We start from the raw sequence: 6000 nt of genomic DNA, 5'->3' as shown, positions 1-6000 counted from the left end.
ATTTTACTGAAAACATTTGAATCTATGATTAATTAATTCTATTAGCCTATAGTTCTCCATCTGTTCTTTATTGTTCCCTTATTTAGCTATCAGAAAGGAATTTAATAGTTTTATTTCACATTCTTAAGAATAATTTTTAGGATTGTCATGAATTGTTCTTTAAAAGTTTGATAATATTCTCCTGTAAACCCATGAAGACTAGGAGTTGTTGTTAGTTCCTTTACAATTAGTGCACAATTTCTTTTTTCTGAGATCTGGTTATTTGAGATTTCTATTTAGTGTTCCATTAGCTGGGTAATTTCTATTTTTTTAGGTAATCTTTTGTATTCTCAGACTTGTAAGCACATCTATGCATAGTCGTTTCTAATAATCATTTTTTTCCTTCTGATTTTGTTGTAATTTCATTGTGGCAATGTTTTATTTTGACTTTTTGGTTTTCTGCCCTCTTCTTAAAAATCAAATTGGCTAAAACTTTATGAGTTTTATTAGTCTTTTCAAAACAACATCTTTTAGTTTTGTTAATCATCTTCAGAGCCTTTTGGTTTCCAATTTATCTATTTCTCCTCTTTTTCAAAACTTCTCTTTTTATATTTATTTTGGGATCATTTGTTGTATTTCTAAGTTTTTAAAATAAATATCCAATTCATTAATCCTTTCTTTTTCTGTTTTGTGAATCCAAATTTTTAAGGATTTTTTTTCTTCTGAAGCCTGCTTTAACTATAGCCTAGAAGTTTTGGTATTTTGTCCCATTGTTATCACTGTCTTTACCATAATTATTAATCATTTCTTTGATTTTTTTCTTTGGTCCACTTGTTATTTACGACTTAATTATTGTCTCCATTTAGACCTATGTCTAAGGTTTAATTTTAGCTGAGAATTAAAGAAATTGAAAGAAGTCAAAATGAGATAGCTATAAGAAGGGAGAAAATTCCAGACATAGGGGAAAAAAAAACACGGTGAAAATACATAGAAGCAAACTGAGTGGGTTAGTTCAGGCCCATAGTCCTTACTACTAGGAAGGCTAGGGCTATGGATCCCTTGAATGTGGGAGATCTGAGGTACAATATTGCTAAAGCTGATTGGGTGTCTATACTGAATCTGGCACCAAAATATTGAACCCTCTTGGTTTGGAGGATTATGAGGCTTCCTAAAGTGGAGCAAATGGGCCTAGGTTGGAAAAACAGCAGGTCAAAGCTTCCATGACAATCAATATTGGAATAGAGTCCATGTGAGACCAATGCACTTCCAGCTTGAGTGAGATATGGAAACTCAAAAGAAAGGAAGGAAGGAAAGAAGGAAGAAGTCACAGAGCAAAGAGATTGTTGTCTTATAGGTCCATACTGTAATTTCCTTATTTATCTCTATAGTGTGAATTTTTCTTTTTGCTTTATTTGAAAACATGATCACAACTGTGGCTTTTTTGGATTTACCTGTTGGATGGTAAATTTTGTTCTAGCTTTTATGTTTATTCTATAAATGTCTTTGCTTTCTAGATATATTTTTTTTATATATGATATTTTATTTTCCCCCACTTACATGTAAAAGCAATTTTTAACATTCTTTTATTTCAATTTTGAATTCCAAATTCTCTCTTCCTTTTCCACTGTCACTCCCTCTTAACCCCTCCATGAGACTGTAAGCAATCTGATAGAGATTTTACATGGACAATCATGTAAAACATTTTTCCATATTAGTCATTTGAAGAAGAAAAAAAAGAAGAGGAAGAAGAACAAGAACAAGAAATAACAATATGATATGCTTTCATCTTCATCTAGATTCCATCAGTTCTTTCTCTGAAGGCAGATGGCATTTTTCATGATGAGTCTCTGGGATTGTCTGGGATTAGTGTATTACTAAAAATTACTAGGCCATTCACAGTTGTTCAGCAAAAAAATGTTACTATGTACAATGTACTTCTGGTACTGCTCACCTCACTTTGCATCAGTTCACATAAGTCTTTCTGAAATCATCCTTTTCATAATTTCTTATAGCATAATATATATTCCATTACACTCATTTACACAACTTTCAGCCATTCTCCATTTGATCCTGGAATTTTCTTCTACTTGTGTCTCTAGTATGTTTTGTTTTGTTTTTAATTTTCTTCCTCTTTTAAACCACTATTTTGTCCCTATTATTACTTTTACTTACTCTATACTTCAAGGAAACTATTCGCACAGGTTCTCTTCCCCTCACCTTCAAACCCTTTTTGCTCCTATAATTGGTTTTGGAGTTTTGCTTACTGATTTCTTTTTCTTGCTTGCTTTTATTTGGTTATGTACATTTTCTCTTTTGTCCTCCTTTCCCCCTCTCAGTTAAATGGTTAATTCAAAATCCCCAAACTCATTCCTTCCAACTTCTTTTACTTATTAAGGATTTTTCTTTAAAAATTTCAGGAAGGATTTCTTTACCTTGTTCTCTTCATTAATTATCTTTCTAATAGCTCTCTGAAACTTTTATTTTTTAATTCATGGTCTGTATACCTATTTATTAATCTTTATTTTGTTAATTATAGAGTTAAAGCTCTAAAGTGTCAAGCTTAAGTTTCCTCTTCTAACTGGTAACTCTAATTACCTTTGTAAATTTTGTCCTCACTCCTTTTTATATGTTGTGTCTAATTCTTAGAAGTATCAATTAATGAGGAAGATGAGATTAGAAGTAGAAATTTCCCTGTTCCCCAAATCATGCTCTCTAGTTCCAACTTCTTCCTCATAATAATCTTCAATTCAATTTGCCAATCTGCTAATTACTTCCTATGAATATATCCATAATGAATATCTATGCAAAAATTAGGGACATCTACACACACACACACACACACACACACACACACACACACACACACACACATATATATATAACATCATAGAAATATTAAATAAAATATAATATATACATATATCATGATAGATATGTTCATTATATTAGGGAATATGTGTATGTGTGAGTCCCATGTGTTTTCATATATACACATATATACATCTGATGATTTGGGGAGTTGGGTATATTTCATATCCTGCTACTTGTCCCATTGTCCTATTGATGACTACTCCTTGCCAAATTCCAACCTTGGATCACTTCCACTATCTACTTCATCCATTCCTATGCTCATGCTACTGAACAGAGATCATAAAACTAGGTATCATAGAAATTTGTGTCACAGAAGCTCAACTTGTTTCTCATTGCAAGGCATTCCTTTTATTTCCCCTTAGTTGATTTATTTTCCCATTTAACACAATGACTTTTCTTAAAGCTTTTCATCCTTCCTCAAATCTCCCAAGGAACACTCTCCTGTTATGGACTCTGCTTACCTTGCCTTATACATCACTGAAAAATCTAAGGCTATTTTCCTAGAGCTCAGTTTTCTTGCTTCTTCCTCATCTCACATCACTCAGAAATGTTTTCCCCCTATCTTTTCCTTCCTTTCTCATATGAGAAGTGGTTCTTCTTTCCAAGGCCAACCCCTCTACATGAACTCTATTGTTTCCTTCTCTTCTGCCTGCATACATGTCTCCTCCATCTAAAAAAAAAATTTTTTGCTTTATTCCCCACTATATATTGTCTAATATTTCTCATCCCATTCTCTATTAAACATCTCGAGAAATCTGTCTACACTCAGTGCCTCCACTTTCTGTCTTCTGTCTTTTATAACTCTGCCTAAATTCCCTATTCCTAACTAATGACCCTGGTTCAAAACTACAATCACCCCCCTCTTTCCTCTCTTTAATCCCCCACCTCTCACATATCCAATCAGTTGCCAAATCCTGTCAATTTGATCTATGCAATACCTGATATGTGTTCTCTTTTCTCTTCACTAAACCACTCTTAGTTCAAGTGCTCATCATCTCTCTCCTGAACTAATAAGAGTAATGAGATTACTGTCTCCTCATTAGTCTTCCTGTCTCCACTCTCTCCTTTTCTATCATCTTCATATAGATATAGAACTACTTGCCTAATAACTGTTCACCATAATATACATTTCTATCTTCTGCCCTTTGTCTTTGCACAAATTGTCTCCCACGCCAGGAATGCTCTTCTTCACCTGTGCGTGATAGAATCCCTAGCTTGTTGTTTTTGATAACAACAGCTTAGGTGGCATCTCTAATAACACTAATAGTAGAGCACTTTTAGTAGTAATAGTAGTTTCCTTTCCAAACTTCTTTGCTTTAAATACATTTTTTATAAGCTTACCTAAATATATGTTGATATTCCCCCAATACAGTGTGCATTTCATCAGGAAAGGACTATTTCCTGTTTTTATTCTTGGCACCAAGCTCATATGATGATAGGACCTCCAACAGGCCTTACAGCCATGCTTTAGTGGCAGGTATCGACCAATACCCTCAAAAAGTGACCATAGCAATGGGCAAAAAGAATATTGTCGAGAAATACAAATCAAGAGCTGTGTGAAAGTTTATGATTATAACTACCTCATGCCTACAAGATAGTCTGTGGATGTCTCATTGAACAAAACAGTTGTCAACCAGGATGTGTCCATGACCTGTGAATTTCAAAACTACTCCACCCTAATCAGACCATTCTTTAGCAGATCCGATTTAGCTATTTCCTGATCAATAACAATAGAGATACTTGGAATAACAGAATCAATCTTGGAAACTACATTCTCCACCCTACTCAGTGTAACAAGATTAGGAAGGGCTGCAGCAAACTGAAGATTTAATTATTTGAGAATATGGCCTTCAACAGACATGTGCAAAAAAAGGACAGAACTCTAGGCAGTCCTAGGTCAATCTAGAGCCACCATTGGCACATGTGAGATGCAGGAAGTAAGGTACAGAACAGCCTCTGGAGTTCTCGGGACTTCCTGTGAAGAGGGCTAGAGTCAGTTTGAGGCTGGTGCTTGGAGTTGGAGGAGCTCTGCAAACTGCTTTCCTTCAGATTGGTCACGTGAGTGATAAGGACTGATCCCTTTCCCTGCCTTGGCTATCCAAGGCCTTAAAGCCTGCTTTGGCTCAGCCTGAGCCTGAGTGGGTCTGAGTTAAACTTCTTTCCTTCTCTCTCTTTTCCTTCTCTCTCTCTCTCTCTCTCTCTCTCTCTCTCTTTTCCTTCTCTCTCTCTCTCTCTCTCTCTCTCTCTCTCTCTCTCTCTCTCTCTCTCTCTCTCTCTCTCTCTCTCTCTCTCCCTCCCTCCCTCCCTCCCTCCCCCCCTCTAATATTTTCTTCCTCCTGTTGTAATTAAAATACCATAAAAAATTTGGCAGCTGACTTGAGTGTTTCATTTAGGAATTACATAAGTGAATTCCTTGGTGACCTTAAATTAATATATATCTGTCTTTTAAAGTGATTTCAATATCACAGTTTGGCAACCACAAAAGTTTAACGAGTCCCCTCAATAAATTTCCTGAATTTTCTTGCCTTTTACTCTACTTTCTCCTCATTCAGTCAGTCCTTTTTAACAGCTAACTCATCTTAAAGACACAGCTGCTAGAACAGGTGAGTATAAAACACTTCTCTCTTCTCTTTTCTCCTTAAGTTAAATTGGAATCAGCAGTTCTTTTTCCCCTTTTAATCTTAAGGAGCAGCTGGGTGGCTCAGTGGATTGAGAGCCAGGCCTAGAGACAGAAGGTCCTAGGTTCAAATCTGACCTGAGATATTTCCCAGCTGTGTGACTCTGATATCTAGATAGATAGCTAAATATAGTTAGCTGACCCTTATTGATTAGCAGCAAGGAAACTCTGGAAACCGGAGCCCTTGCTTCGATCTCTCACAACAAAAACAGCTAGACCACCAGAGTACAAAGCCCATTTTCCTGCTTTCGGGCCTCCCTCCTTAAATTAGATAGAACACAGCTGTTTTAAATCTTAGCAACAGGGTCCTAAGGTCCTGGCTGTGAGAACTATTTCTAAATCTCCTTTCCCTTAGGGAACAACTGCCTAGATTAGGAGTGGAAAAAAAAAACTGTAGAAAGTTTTGGCTTTGTCCTGCTCCCCATGTGTTTTGTGAAGACTATTAGAAAAATAATTACTATATATATATGCAT

The sequence above is a fragment of the Monodelphis domestica genome, chromosome 1 (genome assembly GCF_027887165.1).
Source record: "Monodelphis domestica isolate mMonDom1 chromosome 1, mMonDom1.pri, whole genome shotgun sequence".
Classification (NCBI taxonomy): domain Eukaryota; kingdom Metazoa; phylum Chordata; class Mammalia; order Didelphimorphia; family Didelphidae; genus Monodelphis; species Monodelphis domestica.
This window is presented reverse-complemented; position numbering follows the sequence as displayed.